The sequence below is a fragment of the Hylobates moloch genome, unplaced genomic scaffold, assembly GCF_009828535.3.
Source record: "Hylobates moloch isolate HMO894 unplaced genomic scaffold, HMol_V3 SCAFFOLD_17, whole genome shotgun sequence".
Taxonomy (NCBI): Eukaryota; Metazoa; Chordata; class Mammalia; order Primates; family Hylobatidae; genus Hylobates; species Hylobates moloch.
In genome coordinates, this window is record NW_026652292.1 from 31,953,435 (window position 1) to 31,973,106 (window position 19,672).

Consider the following 19,672-nt stretch of genomic DNA (forward strand, 5'->3'; position numbering starts at 1 on the left):
ATAAGTTACACATTGGTATTGGTTATCTGTTGCCGCATTAAAAACTGCCCCAAAACTTAGTGTTTTAAAACAATAAATATTTGTTATCTCATAGTTTCTTTGAGGCAGAATCAGGTTGCTGCCTGGCTTAGTGGATCTGGCATAAGATTTCCCCTGAGGCTATGGCCAAAATGCCAACCAGGGCTGCTGTCACCTGAAGGTTTCACTGGGGCTGGAGAAACCACTTCCAGAATAGCTCACTCACATGGCTGGCTGGTCAATGCTGATTGTTGCAGGAGGCCTTAGTTCCTCATCACGTGCTCCTCTGCAGATATTAATATCCTCATAACGTAGCACCTAGCTTTCCCTAGAGTGATCCAAGAACAAAACAGATGGTGCAGTATCTTACTGATCTAGCCTCAGAAGTCGCACACTGTCATTTCCACAATATCCATGAATATCAGGAGGCAGAGTTCATTGAAGGTTATCTTGGGGCCATCTTAAAGGGCATCTTAGGGCCTCCTTGGACATTAGTCATGTCTAATGGCATTCAAGGTCTTCAATAAGATATATACATAATTTAGTAGTAAAAATCTTGCAGGAATATCTAAATGTGACTTGTGAAGAATTGAATTTTAACCACCAGCTTACAAGGATTCATGAGGCTATCCTAGTCTAACCAAATTCCACATATTCCTGCAATTTCCTTTATCTCACAAAGGTAACTGGATTTCTAGAAGACCTATGCCTAGTCAAATGACCTTGAAGTTTTTATATGTGCCTGTAGTTCCATGTTAAGTTCATGTCTCTTACATCCTTGAAGTTTGAGAAGAGTTTCCTATTTAGGAAAACATTTTGGAATCAATATAGATTGCTATTCTGAGAAGTAATGTAAATAGCAGCCTGTTGTAAAGTGAGGCACCTCCCCACCACTCTCGCTCTTGCTCCTGCTCCTGCCATATGATGTGCAAGCTCCAACTTCACCCTCCATCATGAATAACACCAATACTTTTTTTTTTTTTTTGATACAGGGTCTCACTCTGTCACTCAGCTAGAAATGCAGCTGAGTGATCAGCTTAGTGCAGCCTCAACCTTCCAGACTCAAGCAATTCTCTCACCTCAGCCTCCCAAGTAGCTGGGACTACAGGCACGTAGCACCATGCCTTGCTAATTTTAAAACATTTTTTTGTAGACATGAGGCCTCACTGTGGTTTCCAGGCTGGTCTCAATCTCCTGGGCTCAAGTAATCCTCCCACCTCAGCCTCTCAAAGTGCTGGGATTACAGGCATAAGCCACCATGCCTGGCCATCAATACTTTCTAAATTTGTTAAATTAGTTTGTTCACATAACGCAGTAAACACAGCAACCTCCATTTCCAACTGCATGTCTGTATATGTGTTACCATGTTTCAGTCTATATGTAGTATTACCAACAATTAGATGGAGTTTATATTTTACCAAAACCCTGCATTCATTTCCCTTTTAGAGTATGCTCTATGACAGAGAAGATTTTTAAAAGCCATAATGTTCCAAAGATACAATTGGTTTGCAAAAGATCTTTTCTATGTTCCACTGGAATGACACACACCATAACAGGCTTTCAGCTTATGTGGTTTGGGTGCAGCATTTGAATAAGCCAAGTGGAAAAAGACAATAACTTTTAGTTGCAATATCAGATGGTGGTTTAGATTCACTTTTTCACCTCAGTGTCATCCTGACATCTTGTTGCCAGGTTGGCAGGCCTGCTGCCTATGTTTCCCAGATCCCTGATTACTCCACATTTTTAGAGCCTTTCTTTCCAATGTTTTTATGTGCTGCTTTAATGAGGTATTTATTCGGTATCTGTATTTGTTCATTATCAAACTGCTATGAAGCAATACCTAAGACTGGGTAATTTATAAAGAAAAAGAGGTTTAATTGACTCACAGTTCCACATGCCTGGGGAGGCCTCATAATCATGGTGGAAGGCAAAGGAGGAGCAAAGTTGTGTCTTATATGCTGGCAAGCAAGAGAACGTGTGCAGGGGAACTGCCCTTTATGAAACCGTCATATCTCATGAGACTTATTCACTGTCATGAGAATAGTATGAGAAAAACCCATCCCCATGATTCCATTACCTCCTGCTGGGTCCCTCCCACAACACATGGGGATTATGGGAGCTACAATTCAAGATAAGATTTGGGTGGGGACACAGCCAAACTATATCAGTATTATTGAAGTCACCCAGCCACAATAAAGCATTTGGAATGCCCTATGTTTAGGTCATACCTATTTTCAGTTACAAACTAAAAGATCATTATACTATTTTTGAACTCTGTCTCTAAGAGCTTCAGCTTTGTAGTATAGCAGATACAATGTCACAGAAAACACAGTGGAAAGCTATGATCTTAGAATCTGATATAATTTGAATATAAGTCCCCACCAAATCTCATGTTGAATTATAATCTCAGTGTTGAAAGTGGGGCCTGGTAGGAGATGTTTGGTTCATGGGGGCAGATCACTCATGGCTTGGTGCTGTCCTCATGATAGTGAGTGAGTCTCAAGAGATCTGGTTGTTGTAAAGTGTGCCACCTCCCCCAAGTCTTGCCTTTGCTCCTGCTCTTACCAGGTGATATGCTGGCTCTCACTTCACCTTCCACCATGAGTAAAAGTTCCCTGAGGCCTCCCCAGAGCAGATGCCAGCACTATGCTTGTACAGCCTGCAGAACTGTGAACCAATTAAACCTCTTTTCTTTATAAATTAGCTAACCTCAAACATTTCTTTATAACAATGCAAGAATGGTCTAATATAAAAAAATTGGTACCAGGGAGTGGGGCATTGCTGTAATGATACCTGAAAATGTAGAGGTAGCTTTGGAAAGAGGTAATGGAAAGAGGTTGGAAGAGTTTGGAGGGCCCAGAAGAAGACAGGAAGATGAGGGAAAGTTTGGAATTTCTCAAAGACTAGCTAATGATTGTGACCAAAATGCTGATGGTGATATGGGCAGTGAAGGCCAGATTGATGAGGTCTCAGATGGAAATGAGGAACTTACTGGAAACTGGAGCAAAGGCCACCCTTGTTATGCCCTAGCAAAACACTTGGCTGCATTCTGTTCATGCCCTAGCAATCTGTGGAAGTTTGAACTTCAGAGTGATGATTTAGGGTATCTGGCAAAAGAAATTTCTAAGCAGCAAAGTGTTCATGATGTGGCGTGGCTGCTTCTAATTGCCTATGTTCAGATGTGGGAGCAAAGAAATAAAGTTGGAATACATATTTAAGGAAGTAGAGCATAAAAATTTGGAAAATCTGTAGGATGGCCATGTGTAAGAGAAAGAAAAAGCTTTTGCTGAAGAGGAATTCAAGCAGGCTGTGGAGCAACTACCTGCTGGAGATAATTGCATACCTAAAGGGTAGCCAAGTGCTAATATTCAAGATAATGGGGAAAAGGCCTCAAAAGCATTTCAGACACCTTCACAGCAGCTCCTCCCATTACAAGTCCAGAGGGCTAGGAGAGAAGAATAGTTTCCTGGGTCAGGCCCGGTGCATTGCTGCCCTATGCAGCCTTGGGACACTGCTCCCTACTTCCCAGCTGTTCAGCTGTGGTTCAAAGGGGTCCAGGTACAGCTTGGGCTGCCTCCTTGAAGAAAGCAAGCTATAAGCCTTGATAACTTCCATATGGTGCTAATCCTGCAGGTGCATGCAGAATGCCAGAAGGAAGAAGGCTTAGCAGCCTCTGCCTAGATTTCAGAGGAGGTATGGAAAAGCCTGGGTGCCCAGGCAGAAGCTTGCTGCAGGGGCAGAGTACTCACAGAGAACCTCTACTAGGGAATTACAGAGGGAAAATGTGGGGTTGGAGGCCCCACACAGAGTCCCCACTGGGGCACTGCTTAGTGGAGCTATGGGAAGGGAGCCACCATCTTCCAGACCCCAGAATGGTAGATCCACCAGCAGCTTGTACATTGCACCTGAAAAAGCCACAGGCATTCAACTCTTGATATGGTTTGTCTCTGGATCCCCAGACAAATCTCGTCTCAAATTGTAATCCTTGTGGGTCGAGGGAAGATTCTGGTGGGAGGTGATTGGATCACGGGGGGTGGTTGCCCCATGCTTTTTTCATGATAGTGAGAGAGTTCTCATGAGATCTGATGGTTCAGAATTGGCAGTTTCCACTGTACTCTCTCTCCTGCCATCATTTAAGACTTGCCTTGCTTCCCCTTTGCCTTCTGCCATGATTGTAAATTTCCTGAGTCTTTCCAGCCATGTTGAACTGTGAGTCAATCAAACCTCCTTTCTTTATACATTACCCAGCCTCAGGTAGTATCTTTATAGCAGTGTGAAAATGGACTAATACAAACTCCAACCCATGAGAGTAGCTGCAAGGGCTGAACCCTGGAGAGTCACAGGGCAGGGCTGCCCAAAACCATAGAAGCACACCTCTTGCAGCAGTGTGCTCTGATGCAGGACATGGAGTCGAAGGACATTGTTTTGAAGCTTTAAGATTTAGTGACTTCCCTGGTAGGTTTTTGAACTGGCATGGGTCCTGTAACTCCTTTCTTTTAACCAATTTCTCCCTTTTGGGATGAGAATGTTTACCAATTCCTGTACCCTAATTGAATCTTGGAAGTATATAACTTGTTTTTTATTTTACATGCTCATAGGTGAAAGAGACTTGCCTTGTCTCAGATGAAACTTTGGACTTTGAACTTTTGAGTGATGCTGAAATGAGTTGAACTTTTGGTGACTATTGGCAGAGGATGATTATCTTATGCAATGTGAGAAGGACATGAGATTTATGGGGCCAGGGAAGGAATAATATAGTCCAAATAGATGTCCCCACAAAACCTCATGTTGAATTATAATCCCCAGTGTTGGAAGTGGGGCCTGATGGGAGGTGTTTGTCTCATGGGGGTGGATCTTTCGTGGCTTGGTGCTGTCTTTGTGATAGTCAGTGAGTTCTCTTGAGATCTTGTTGTTAAAGTGTGTGGCACCTCCTTCCCCACTCTCTCTCCTGCTTCCGCTCCCATTATGTTAGATGCCTGCTCCCCCTTCATATTCTGCCGTGATTTTAAACTTCCTGAGGCCTCCCCAGAAGGATATGTGGGTGTCGTGCTTCCTATACAGCCTGAAGAATCATGAGCCAATTAAACCACCTTCCTTATAAACTACACAGTCTCAGGTATTTCTTTACAATAATGCAAGAACAGCCTAATACAGAATCGAAATGAAGCAGCACTTGTAATCTGAAGGGCTTTCTTTTCCTGTCATAAATTGGCACCTTGATATAGCATAAATACCAAAGAAGCAGGCCTTAATTGACATCATGGCAAGAGGCCAAGCCAGAGCTTGCACATGCAGAGCAAGGCACTTAACAACTGCCAGACTGAGGTTGTTGGTACTTGTACAAGTCTAAAAGGTTAGTTGAGGATTTCCAAGCAAAGAGGGTTGTAACTCATAAAAACTTAAGACTCATGTGAAATGGCATAAACCATAGCATTCACTACAACAAAATTTAGTTAGTTACATTTACTCTACTTTGTTTTTCTGAGGAAATTATCTAATGAATTTCATATGCATGTATTTAATTGGGATAGTTTAAGGATATTTTAAAAAGTCTAAATGCTGGAGTTTTCCTTGGGGAAATATAATCAAAGTTATGCCTCAGTGAGAGTTGTAATTAGTATTACTTCCTAAACAAGCAGTAATTTTAGTTACAAAGGTTGAACAGCATTTTATAAAGAAAAGTAAAGGTAAATAACACAGATCCATGCAAGCCAGTTATTAGCAAAGATACCCATGAGACATGCTTAATGTCTATGAAATTTAGACACTTTGATCAATTATTATTAAATTTTAGTAAGAAACAAACTAGTCTGTGATACATTGTACTTCACATTCATTTTATTTATTTATTCATTTTTGTTTGAGACAGTGTCTCCCTTTGTCATTCAAACTGGAGTGCAGTATCATAATAACCGCTCACTGTAGTCTCAACCTCCTGAGCTCGAATGATACTACCACTTAGGCCTCCGGAATAGCTGAGATCACAGGTATGCGCCACCATGCCTGGCTATTTTTTATTTTTTGTAGAGACGTGTTAGGGGGGTTGTCATGTTGCCCAGGTTGGTCTCAAATGCCTGGGCTCAAGTGGTCCTCCCACCTCAGCATCCCAAATGGCTGAGAATAATGGCACAAGTCATCATGCCTGGCTTTCATGTTCATTTTCATTGATGCCTTCTTCAGGGAAGCAAGTTTAGAACTTTTGTAAAATTGAAGTGATTTGCCTGGGTTTCTGTTTTATTAAAAAAGTAGAGAATTAATAGGGAGATGATATGTCTTTATAACTGAATACATTGGTAAATGTAGTATAGCAGTTTAATGAAGTAATATAAAACCACACAACAAAAAAAGCATTGTGGTAATTATGTTAGGGTTTTCCCTGGGCATTTTGCAATCAAATAAAATCTGTTCCATTGAAGGCTTAATCAAATGAAATTTAGAGTGTAGCAAAACCTCACATACTGATTAAGAGGAGGATGGTGGTGACACTGGTCTGATTTATCAAAATGCATGGACTATGGATTGTACATAACTATAATACAAAGCAAATGAAATAGTTTTAAAGACATGCTGTGTGGCAGGAGATAGCATGCTGTTTAAAGAAGAGCAGATGAGGAGTGAAAAGATGAACGATTTGTCCTGGTTTCATTGTGTCCTAGCTTGTGACCTTGGACAAATCTCATTATTTCTGACTCAAATTTTTGTTTTGTAGAGCTGGTATAAAAATAGTTTCTTTGCCTGTCTCACAGGGCTGGTGTGATGAACAAATGAGATAATGTACATAGAAGTATTTTGTAAACTCTTAAATGCTGGGCCAAAGTAGGTATTGTTATTGTTATTGTATTCAAGTATATACAATAGCAACCTAAGCTAATAAATAGTTGCCTGGTGCTGATCCTCAGGGAACTTACTTTAATGAATACTTGACTATGATTTAAATTTAAGATGTCAACTATACAATTACTGCTTACTGAGTGCTCAAAAGTTGTTTCTCTTGAGTAAACCATTTTCTCATGGTCTTTCATTTTCATTAATGCATATGACAATCTCTTTATGCATGAAAAGAACAAAAGAAAATTCCAATGAACTACCTATCCCTACAGTTTTATCAATTTATTTATAAACTGAATTGTTACTATGTCCTAAATCTACAGTAGATAACCTGGTTTGTCTTTCCTTCAAAGAACTTTGACCAACAGGGACATAAATTATGATTGTACATAACCATAATACAAAGCAAATGAAATAATATTTATAAGAGTGGCCCAAAATTCTGTGAAAACTCAAAGGAGAGACTTTATTTCTATAAGAAGATTTAGAAAAGTTTTATACAGAAGGTGGAATTTCATTAGATAGATTTGGTTCAATAGCATATTCCAGAGAAACAGGCATAAAACGTACAAGTTAAGAGTATGACTACCAGTCTAATTTGGCAAGGAAACACATTGCATGAGAGGAGTAGAGGGGAATTACAGCTAGATCAGGAGGGATTCTGAAAGCAAAGCCAATTAGAAGAGGGACATTTCCTTTTACCTTAGGAGTTTGTTTTTATCTTTTTTCTCTTATAACAAAAGCAATGCTCACAAAACAACACAAGCAAAAGGAGAAAATCATTTAAATTTCACAATAACTCTTGTGTTCTAATCCTCACTTTACAGTTTAAGAAATTCAGTTTAGAGAGGATCAATATCGTCCAGCCTCACTGTCGTAGACTGAATTGTGCCCCCCTCTAAATGCATATGTTCAAACTCCAACCTCCAATGTGATAGTATTGGGAGATGGGGCCTTTGGGAGGTTATTATTATAGGTTTAATGAGGTCGTGAGTGTGGGGCCCTCAGGATGGGCTTAGTGCCCTGCCCTTATAAAAAGAGACAGCAGCGTTCCCCCTACCTCTCTTCTAACACAAAGAAGTCATGAGATAACAAGCCAGAAGGCAACCATCTACAAACCAGGAAGAGAGACCTCACCAGAAACTGACAATGCTGGCACCCTGATCTCATACTTTCAGCCTCCAGAACTATGAGGAGAGGAATATCTGTTGTTTAAACTGTCCAGTCTATAATATTTTGGTGATGGAGCTAATACACTCATGCATCTAATAAGTGTGAGTTAAAACTGAGGCTCACACTTTTAACCATGACATTAAATAACAATAACATAATCTATTCCCCCAAAGTTTAGGTGAATAATAATAGCTGCTAAACAATGCTTTAAATGGCTTAACTCATTATATCTTTACTACAAAGTTATAAAGTTGTTTTTATGATTATTTCTTAATACACTAATACAATAACTTAAAAATACATTATAAAAATAAAATTCAGGCCAGAAACTGTAGCTCATGCCTGTAATCCCCAAACTTTGGGAGGCAAAGGCAGGAAGATGGCTTGAAGCCAGGAGTTCAAGACCAGCCTGAGCAACAAAGTGAGACCTGTTCTCTCCAAAAAGTTGTAAAAATTAAAAAAATATAGCCAAAGGCTGTCCACTTGTAGTCCCAGCTACTTGTGGGGCTGAGGTGTGAGGATCACTTGATCCAGGAGGTTGGGGCTACAGTGAGCTATGACCATGCCACTGTACTCCAGCCTGACTGACAGAATGAGATTCTGTCTTTAAAAATGAAATAAAATAAAACCAAAAATCATGAAATTCAAACCTCAAAGCAAACAATAGGGAATGATTAATTGCTCAAGTTGAAATATTCTTTTACAATCATAGTTTGGATTCAATATACATAGCCTTACTATACACAACTCTAAGTGGGGTTTTTAATTTTATTTTAGTTTGTTTTCTTTTGCTTATAATTAATTCCTAAGTCGACAGTGTTCCTAGAACAAAATTATTGTAATCTCATGCTTTGGATACTCATGGTGAAAAATTATAATGGTCTTGAAATAGAAGAACTTGAATGTATGACAGGCATTTCCATAGGAGACATGAATATGAAGACGGCTTGGCTTTGAAAAATGTTTATTTGTTTAGAAACCTAAATTTGAAGTTTTGCAAAAACATTTACAATGGGATACCTGACTATCTGGTTATTCTGAAACACACATAGCCATCACACATTATTAATGATCTATCTAGAGAATAAATTATCTTAGTTAAGTAAACAGCTAGTCATGATGGAAAAATGCCAAAGGGAAAAGATTCCCACTTATTTATCAACTCTGGAAGGATCATAAAAGACCAAGAAAAGTATAATCAGTGGCAATTGAAAAAATAATATGAGGGAATGAGTGAAAGGACAGTTCAGATAAAACGGCAATAGCTTTGAGAAAGAACAGTATGAAGGACCAATTCGAACTGAATAAATGTAAGATTTATTTACTCAAACCCTCTTCTCCATTCAAGATTTCTTCCACCTCCCTGCAAATTTCATACATCCTTTGGTCCTTTTATGTTTTTTAATCTCATAATTCCTTTCTCTTATGCCATCAAAATTTTTTATTTTGTTTCAGAAAGGCAACTATTTTAATTTAGAAAGGAAAATCCCATACCAGGCCATTTCTTCAATCCTACACAATTAGTTTTTAAAAATTAAACAATAACAACTATAATACTTATGTAAAGTTTATATCTGATCCATCTTTTGGTGTGATTCTAAGTATAATCAAACATGTTAAGCCCCTAGAAATTAATTACCCTTTCAATAGTATCCATCAATAAGGTGAATCTCTAACATTCATAAAATGCATTTAATAAATGCATGGAGTCTTGTCTTGTTAGCAAGATCAGATTAATCATAAAACAAAATATTAATATAATAATATGAATTATATTTATAGAGATGTCTTCAAGTAATGGATACAATAAAATACTTCCTGCTTTCCAACCTAATGTCTAAAATATTCAAGATAAGACAAAAGGAACAGCAGACAGAGACCCAAATAACTCCTTTGATAAAAGGATTGTTTTAGAAAATCTAGCATTCATCTGCTGGCACGTGAGACTCCTCATACTGAATCCCAAGATTAGGCAGACCTACTGGTCGGCCTGAAACTGGGAAGACCTCCCTACCTGCAGAGGTGGGGCATGTCCCTGGAGACGCAGAGCCAGGATTGACTCTTCACAGGCAGTTAGCTCTTAAGAAAAAAAAGGAAAGGCAGGATCTCAAGCTCAATCATTATTTATATCTGAAAGAGGACAGATTGGTTAGGAATGTTAAACTGTGATGTGGAAGGAAACACCAGAAGTTAGGAAAAAGTGTTTCCCTGCTCACAGTATATACACTGCAATAATTTTTGAAATATAATCTTACTACATGATGCCTAAATCATCAACCCAAATAGTTCATCTAGTCCAGGTACCCACCTTCTATGTCATGTGAAAGGCAGCTATTCTATCTTTTTTTTTGAGACTGAGTCTCGTTCTGTCACCCAGGCTGGAGTGCAATGGTGCAATCTCAGCTCACCACAACCTCCGCCTCCCAGGTTCAAGGCATTCTCCCGCATCAGCCTCCTGAGTAGCTGGGATAACAGGTGTGCACCTCCTCTTCTATCTTACTTGAACTCCAACAACAAATATTTAGTGACTCCAAAGGTATATTAAAAAATAATCAGACCACCTCATACCTACTAGGATGGCTTTAATAAAACTACAGAAAATAACAAGTGTTGGAGAGGATGTGGAGAAATTGGACCCTGGTGCATGCTAGTGAATGTGTAAACTGGTACAACCACTGTGGAAAACAGTTTGGCAGTTTCTCAAGAAGTTAAACATAAAATTACCACATGATCCCACAATTATATTCTTAGATAGATGTGACGGTTAATTTTATGTGTCAATGTAGCCAAACTATGGTGCCCAGTTATTTGGTCAAACACTAGTCTAGATGTTCTGTGAAGGAATTTTGTCAATGTGACTAATATTTAAATCAGTGTACTGTGGATAGGTGGACTTCATTCCATTAGTTGAAGGCCTTAAGATCAAAGACTGAGGATTCCCAAAGAAGTAAGAATTCTCCTCAAGACTGCAACATGGAAATCCTACTTGAGTTTCCAGTCTCCTGGCCTGCAGAATTTAAACTCAAGATTCCATTGTGAAAGCTGTCAGAATCAAAATGGAGTCACTTACGTCAAACCCTAACAAAAAAATAAATAAATAAAGCCAGGAGACTGAGGTGGGAGGGCACTTATGCACACCTACCTATGATAAGAACTGTTACAGAGACTCTCTGCAGGGCTCTTATGCACAAATGCCTGTACAAGAACTTTTGCCAAGGACATTTTAAACTGCAGCTTGCTACATGAGTCACAAGGACAGCTAGCCAGAAGCATAAGTACACTTGCCTGACCTACTGTCTTCATTAATGAACTGGCATCAACTCCTGTGATAAGCCCCTGGAACCAATATTCTCTTTGCTTTAAAACAACTTATTGCATACTTTCTCTCTTTTGCCTTTAAAAGCTTTTCCTTGCCTCAACCTCTTTGGATATGCTTATGATTCCCACAGCCTGCACATTACAGATTTGCAAATCCTCTGTGCAACACCGAACAAACTCATTATCTTTGGAGAATCTCTCTCTGTTATTTGGTTGACAGCATCAACACTTGCCTGCACTTATCAGCCCCCACAATCATATGAGCCGATTTCTTAAAATGTCATCTCTTTCTCTCTCTGATATTAATTGTTATGATATATATATATATATATATATATATATAGTGTCTACTTCATATAACAGTGGCACTAACATTGCATTTGTGTTACACTAATGATTTTTGGAGTGGTTTCCCATGCAATGCTTTCTTTGGATTGTTTGAGTCCTAGGAGGTGGCATGGGAAATTTGAGGCTCAAAGCAATACTTTGTCTAAAGCTACTTGTGTTAAGGGGCAGCCTGGTCACTTCTCATCTCAGCCTCCATGCTCCATTCTTCTATTTTAGATTAGAATTCATTTTATAGTCTGTCTTGTGTAATCAATTCAAGCCTTTTCATTTCAACATGGCCATTGACTCAGTATCAAGTTCTGAAATACTAAATAGTCAGAGCTATTTTGCAACACAGTAAATTTAAAAATCTGTTTGCATCATATAGTTACTTTGCATAAGTAGAAGATTTTAATTTAGTTGAATACATGCTGCAGGATTTTATGAACTATGACAAGTAAATTTTTGGTTCATGGTGATACAAGTTGGAGTAATAGCAATCATTTTTTGACATTTTTATTGCCAATAATTCTTTTCTGTCTGGAACTAAAATCAGAAGTTTCAAACCAGCCCCGATTCTAACTTTTATCTGCGATATAATCTCACTCAAGACCCACTATCTCCAGCCCTGGGTCAATATGAGAGGGTCAGTCATCTCTAGGATCTTTTCTAGCCATGGCAGTTTATAATTCTGTTATCCATTTCACTTTGGAAGGCCTGTTCAATAACTCTAAGTAAGTATGCTCTGTTTAGACTTTGCACACAAATAACTATATTTTGTATTTGTATATAGAATATACAAAAAGGCCCACGTTATGTTTCTGTAAAAATTACAGCTATGGAAAAAGTATTCAAAGCCTTTATCCCAAGGGCTTCTTCAGCACTCCAAATTATATTCCAGATATGGTTTTTGGCTTAGTAAAATCTCTATATGTATTGTATGACAACATTTTTTCTTTTAATTTTTTAACACATGCATAGTCAACAGGATTGTTAATCCATGTGTTTTTCATTTATTTGTCTTTAGATCATATTCTTATATAATTCATAACAATGTACAAATCTCTTTCAATGTGTAAAGGGTGTTTTGCAAAATTCTTCGTTTTAGAAACCAAAGTAAAAATTTTGCAAGAGTAATTAACTCAAATCCTCTTCCAACTTCTATACTCTCTCAAAGGGATCGAATACAATGGGAGATAAAACTAGCCACAATCTGTTTTCTCTTTTCTTTAACACGTGATTTTCAGAGACGGTCAAAGCAATTTCTCTTTCTCAAGCCATTTTTCCTCTATCTCAGCATGCCAGACACCAGAGGCTTTGCTATAACCAGTGGAAGACCTTTATTTTATTTTTTTGTATCTTAATATTCCAGTAGAAATTTTTTCAAGAAATATTTTTAAGCCATAGTCATTTTAAAACAAACCAAAAAAAAGGGAGCAAAGTAAATCAAGAGTAAGAAGGTTATTTAAAGTTTACTTTCTAAAACAGAGTTCAGTATTATGAAGAGTCAATATAAATAAGTATGGCAAAATTAGTAATTTGTTGGGTAGCCTAAAAGGACATGACCAAGAACACCAGGCACAGTCACCACAGTGACACCACAGTGACAAATCTCTGAGAATAGAATTGTATGCGATACTTGGGATAGAATGGAAAAATGTGACATTGATAAGCATTTTTGGTGAAACATCAAGGATGTGTTGAGTAACAACAATGCATGTGATTTTGTAAATTCACTCTCATATCTCATTGAACTTTACTGGATTTTTCTCATTTATGGTGGACTTTTTCAACAGTGATTCTTCCCCTCAGTTCGTGTCAGCAAACATTCACTGAATGGCAGATATGTGCTCAGTATTTGCTGATGTCCAGTATTATCTATTATTAACAAGCACTGTGTTGAGTTTCCAAAGATACAAAAATGCAAAAGCCACAGTTTCTGTATTTCAGGAATGTATAGTCTCATAGGAAAATATGTAGTGTCAAGTTTGATACATCCTCAAAATACAAAATCTGAGCATCCTTAGGATCTGTTTTTCACAGCATCTCCAAGGAACATTTTGTGGGGAATGTGACCCTCAAAGGTATATGGTTCAGCTCTCAAATTGTCCATAACTTGTTATGGATCTGCCTTCTAATAATTAAAGCATGTTCTATATCCTTTTTCTTGAGTTGTAATTTCCTTAAAGTTAACATTTATTTATACACCAATGTCTTAGGTATAGAGGTTTTCTTGTTCTAAGATTATCCTCATTTCTGAAACTTTGGCCCTTGTTAATGAGTTTCCTTAGTCTAAGTGTCAGAGCTATGAGGGTAAACAGTGTTGGAGTCTTCATTACTATGTTCATAAGCTTTAGTATGCACAGAATCAGCAGAGAAATCTGGAGACTGGCTGCTTTGGATCTGCCCCTAGAATGCAGCTTTCTTAGGCCTGCAGTACAGGAAATTGGAATAAATGCCTTGGAAATTTCAATAAATGTCTTTGGAGTTTCCTATGTACTTGTGTCCAAAGGCCACGCTTTGAGAAACCTTGTTCTATGAAAATGTCTTTCAGCCTGAATAAGTATTAGAGAAGATAGCTCCCGCTGATGTTTCTTTTTTGTAATAAAATACATTCATTAAGTGTAGTTGCTTGAACAGTGTCGTAACATCCAACTCTTCCTCAGAGATATGGGAATTAACATCAATCTAGCTCATAGTTCTTTGGAATGGAATTGAGAATTAAACTTTTGAATTAAGCTCCTTATTTTGTCTACCAGGCAGCTTTTTCTTCTAACAGTGTTACAAGGCCTCACATGTCTCAGTGAGACTCTATTATCCTTTGGGTAGAACCATAAACAAATATAATGTTAGTAGTTTTTTATAGAAATATCATTGTGGAAAGAAGAATGGAAAAGCTTATTTTGGAGGTTAAAATAACAAGTGCATTGACCAGTATTTTTTCCTGTATCTTTAGAAATAAGTGAGTGGGGCAAAGGCTGGAATCTGTGAGTTAAAATACAAGAGGCTGGCCAGGGGTGGTGCTCATGCCTATAATCCCAGCACTTTGGGAGGCCGAGGTGGGCGGATCACGAGGTCAAGAGATGGAGACCATCCTGGCCAACATGGTGAAACCCCGTCTCTACTAAAAATACAAAAATTAGCTGGGCTTGGTGGGGGGCACCTGTAGTCCCAGCTACTTGGGAGGCTGAGGTAGGAGAATCACTTGAAATTGGGAGGTGGAGGTTGCAGTGAGCTGAGATCACACCACTGTACTCCAGCCTGGTGACAGAGTGAGACTCCATCTCAAAACAAAACAAACAAACAAACAACAACAACAACAAAAACAAGAGGCTGGAAACACATGGAAAATGAAAGCATCGGGCACTTTCAACAATGCTAAGAGTAACTGGAACTATTTACTTAGCATTCTAACTGTTTACTTAGCATCCATATATCTCCTTCTGTAAATGAAGAATTGCTGAGGACAAGGAGCTTTGTCTGTTCTTGGTCCCCTGGGGTGGCTTATAGTGCTTGGGACCAGAGTGTTTTATGATGCCATCAGCCTCAACTCCTGGACTAGGTGTCTCCTTGGCAGGCACCATGAAGGCAACTGCTGCAACAATTTCAGGAGATGTCACGCAGGCTTCTGGCATCCTCTGTCCACTCACAGGAGGCAGGGTAAAGCTCTTCATCCAGAGAACAAGCGAGGGTCATACTGCTCCTCTGGCCCTGAGGCCACCTGGCCTGGTTAGGAAGCTGCACAAATCTGTTGCCTCCTCTCCATTCCTACTATGTTGGTCTCCTCATGTTTTATCTGAATTACTGAACATCTTCCTAACTGCCTCCAGTTGGCCAGCTCCCAACCCATGCCTCAGATGGAATGGACTTTTTCTGAAACAAAGTTGGCCATGTGAATGAATCCCTTTAGCAAACCACATCACCTTCACCATGATTTCTTCAATTTGGAGACATAGAAGAATCTGTTGGAGATCTGGTTAAAGATACAGGTGCCAGGTCCTACCCCAGACTTATAAAATCAATCTCTGAGGGTTGGACCTACAAGTCTGCATTTTTAAGATGTTCACCAGGTGATTCTAATGCACATACTTTAAGAGAAACACTAAGGTTTAGTTTCCTTAACATGCTATATAAGATAACTCTAAAAGAAAAATGCATATTTCCTAATGCCTTTCCAACCTAATCTGGGAGGATCTGGCTGCCATTGCAGCAGGAATGACAGTTTGTAGTTCCAGGAGTTCTCAAGCTGGTTTCTGTATTCCTTTGTCTTTATTGGGGGCTGCTACACACAGTAGTGCAGGTTGTGCACTGGACAACTCCAAGGATTGCCATTCATGTTGTAGCTGGAGTGATGGATGTCCTGCCTTTGTTTTATGTCTCCAATGCTGGGAACACTCATTTGCTTTCTTTTTGCCTGACTTAGTCCCTAGTTATCTTGTAAGATACAGTCTGGCACCAATACTTTTTTGAAGTCCAAGAATATTTGTGCATAGCTCTCTCATCACATTTGTCACATTGTATTTCCATGTTATTTTTGTGCATCTGTATCTTCTAGCAGATGTAAACAATTTGAGGGCAGGTTGTTATATATCCACTTACCCTCAGGGTCAAGTCTAAGCCCAAAGTGGGTAATCAACTAAGGCTCATAGAATGAAAGAATAAAATTTGATGATTTGGCCAATTGTTATTCCTTCATTCATTTATGCATTCACTCATTCATATGAAACTCTGTATGTCTTAGAAAATTTATCCTATATGTTTACATTAAAAGATAACAATTTAAAAGCCATCTAGACAAATTATACATTTTAAGTCAATTTCTGTATTTTTAGAATGTTTTAGTAGCAAGTAAGAAAACTGAGTGGTCTGATATAACAAAGACATTTACTAGGTTTCATAGGAGGATATTCTAAGGTAGGACGCAGTTCAGGTTTAATCCAGCAGTTCATAAATGTCATCAAGGCTGAGATTCCCCTCTGCTATACATCCATCCACAGCATCAATTGATTCCTCTCAATTGTGGTTATAGGACGGCTGACTTTTTCATGTCCCGTGAAGCCGCAGCCTCTAACAAACACTTCTTGTGCCAGATTGGGTCATACGTTCATGGCTGTGCTAATTCCATTAAAGATGATGAAAAGACCTTGTAACTGAGCAGGCCCTCTCTTACACTAAGGTCAATTCTCTAATTCTCCCAAATGCAACTTAATATCCAGTGGAGAGGTATGGTTTGGATATGTGGGAGACAACCTCAGTATGCACTACAAGTGCCTCAATGTAAATACTGTAAATAATCCGCACTGATCATGGCAGCCGTGTTCTCTGAGACGCACAGCTCTGCCACACTGTGAGTAGGAATACAGGAAGAGAGGAAGCCACAGACATCAGGTATTTCAGCTGTTCCTCTTTCCCTGTACTATTTTCAATTTAGGGTAAATTAGTGGTTTGGCAAATACACCTGCCAAACAATTCCAAGAACCAGTGATTTGTCAGCAAGTCAGAATCACAGTATTCTTACTTCTGGCCTTGAGAGGCTTCCTCTCAGCACAGGCAAAGTTAGCTGGATGTAATGAGAGCAAGGCACAGGCGGCCTGAGCGAGGAGTGGGATGATAAAGAGAGAAGTGGCCCTCATTAGTCTAGACCTGAGTGTCATTGTGGAGTCAACCACCACCTGCTGCAGATGATCTGCTCCCTTTCTAGGGACCATGAGAAGTTCCTGGAACCTGTGTGAAGCAAAGACAATTCCCAGAGCAGAATGAGTAAGCCACCAGGAATTCAGTCATGAGAGCAAAGCACAGAGCAGCCCCTGCACAGGGTTTTCAGCCCTATGCATTTCTCCTTCTCTCCAAAGATTAAAGCAGGGAAAGATTCATTTTTAGTTGAGAAAGTATTTTTCTCACCCTGATTTGTGCTGAAAATCTGCCATCTCTTACCGTCCTTCCATTTCATGTTCATGTGAATTCAACTTTATATCAACCCATTTGGCCAAACCAAAAAGTTCGTTGGTTTATGATGTTTACTACATCATGGCTTTCAGGTTTTTCTAGGTTCATTTTGACCTTTTGTTGTCATTTTACTTCTGTAATCATTATTTTCCATGGTTCCCGTTCAATTTCTCCTTAGTCAGAACAAGACAGAGTGAAAAAAGATGGAAAATTATATTTTCCTATCTTGTCTCATCTTTCTTCTTGCTATTAGTGTTCAAGAGTCTAAGTACCAAAGAGGAAAGGCACCTCAAAATGAATATATAAATGGTATTTTAATAACTTCTGTGTGCCAGGTACTGTTAGAACTGTTAGAGGCTGAAAAAATATGTATACTTATATTTATATATATTACATACAAATTAAGAGGTATGTGTATTATTTAATCCTCACAACAATCATAACATATAAACATTATTATAATATCTTTTATTATTCCTCATTTTCTGATGAGGAAACGTAGGAGAGAAAGGTGGTGTTTCTTACCCATACCAGGCTAGAAAGCGACAGAGACAGGAAGCAACTCCACAGAGCCAGGTTTCAGAACCCATGGTCTCAGAGCTAATCTATGCTGTGCCACCATTTAGGCTTTCGACAGTGGACCTTCACCACCTCTCCTAAGAGTGCCAGCTTTGTGTAGTTGGCAGCGTCACTTCCCAAATGCCCCCACCTGTCCCTTCCTCCATCCCTCCGTTCCACATCCTTCAGCCATCTGGTAGTCCTCACTGAGTGCCTACTCTTGCCAGGCTGCCTGCTAGGCACTGGGGATATGAGGGAAACTAGACCAACAGGGTTCCTGCTTAGCCCTCACAAGCCATGTGTTCTCCAGGCCAACCACGACAGACCCCAGTCACGAGTCCTTCTTCAAATGTCACCCCTTAGCCTTCTCTTCCTTAAGCAGAACATTCTCAGTCCTAAGAACATTTCTGTTGTTGCTAAGGGAGTGCTGGAGTTAAAGTAGTTTTCTGTACCCTGAAGGCACTCAAAGAATATGCACAATCTGTGGGAGAAATTAATAGAAATTAATAAGCACAATCTGTGGGAGAAATTAAATCTATGATTACATGAATAGCCAGATCTTCATCCTGAGGATGTCCAAATTTAAGGGTAGGGATTTTTTAAAGTGTTCTATGGAACAATCTGCCTGGTTTAGGAATTCCCCCTACACATTGTTTTATCATTTTCATAAGGTGGAAATTTCACACTTTCATCACTTGAGTTTTTATTTTCTTTAAAATGTAATCTTTATGATAGAATCGAGTTATATAGTACAATAAAAATGACAGTTCTGAAACATCAGTCTCTTGTCTGTCCTCTGACGTCAGTCAAGTTCATGTTGATCTCTCCATTTGTCTTGTAGGACTTCATTCAGTACATTACTGTGAAGCACCAGTGGAGACGTGGAAATAGGATGTAAGAGACTATGAGGAGGATGATTATAATGTTCTAGAAACAGTTCAAGTCCCTAGGTCACTTCTGAGGCCCTTATTGTTCTGCCCAGTCTTTACCCTTTGACCTTATCGCCACCTTTGACTTTAACTCTTGCCCTTGCCCACAGATACCCTTCACTCCAGCTGTGCAGAATTCATTGCACTTCTTCAGGTGGGGCATGTTGTTGTTGTTGTTGTTGTTGTTGTTGTTGTTGAGATGGAGTCTTGCTCTGTTGCCCAGGCTGGAGTGCAATGGCACAATCTCAGCTCACTGCAACCTCCGCCTCCCGGGTTGAAGCGATTCTCCTGCCTCAGCCTCCCGAGTAGCTGGGATTACAGGCAAGTGCCACCACACCAAGCTAATTTTTTAAAAATTTTTAGTAGAGACGGGGTTTCACTGTGTTAGCCAGGATGGTCTCAATCTCGTGACCTCATGATCCTCCTGCCTTGGCCTCGCAAAGTGTTGGGATTACAGGCATGAGCCACGGCACCTGGCTGGGACATGTTGTTTTATGCCTCCAAACTTTGTTCAGCTGCTCCCTCTTGCCTCAAGGCCCAGCCCTTCACCTAGCCTATTTCTAAGTTGTCCTTCT

General features: G+C 39.3%; 1 long non-coding RNA gene across 1 annotated transcript in view; it reads right to left on the bottom strand.

Annotated features, from left to right (window-relative positions):
- Positions 1-254: 254 nt before the first annotated feature.
- LOC131381711 (uncharacterized) overlaps positions 255-19,672 on the bottom strand; it is a 126,055-nt gene continuing 106,637 nt past the window's right edge. The window contains exon 3 of the long non-coding RNA XR_009210600.1: positions 255-346. This is a non-coding gene — a long non-coding RNA (uncharacterized LOC131381711). The remainder of the gene's footprint in view (positions 347-19,672) is intronic.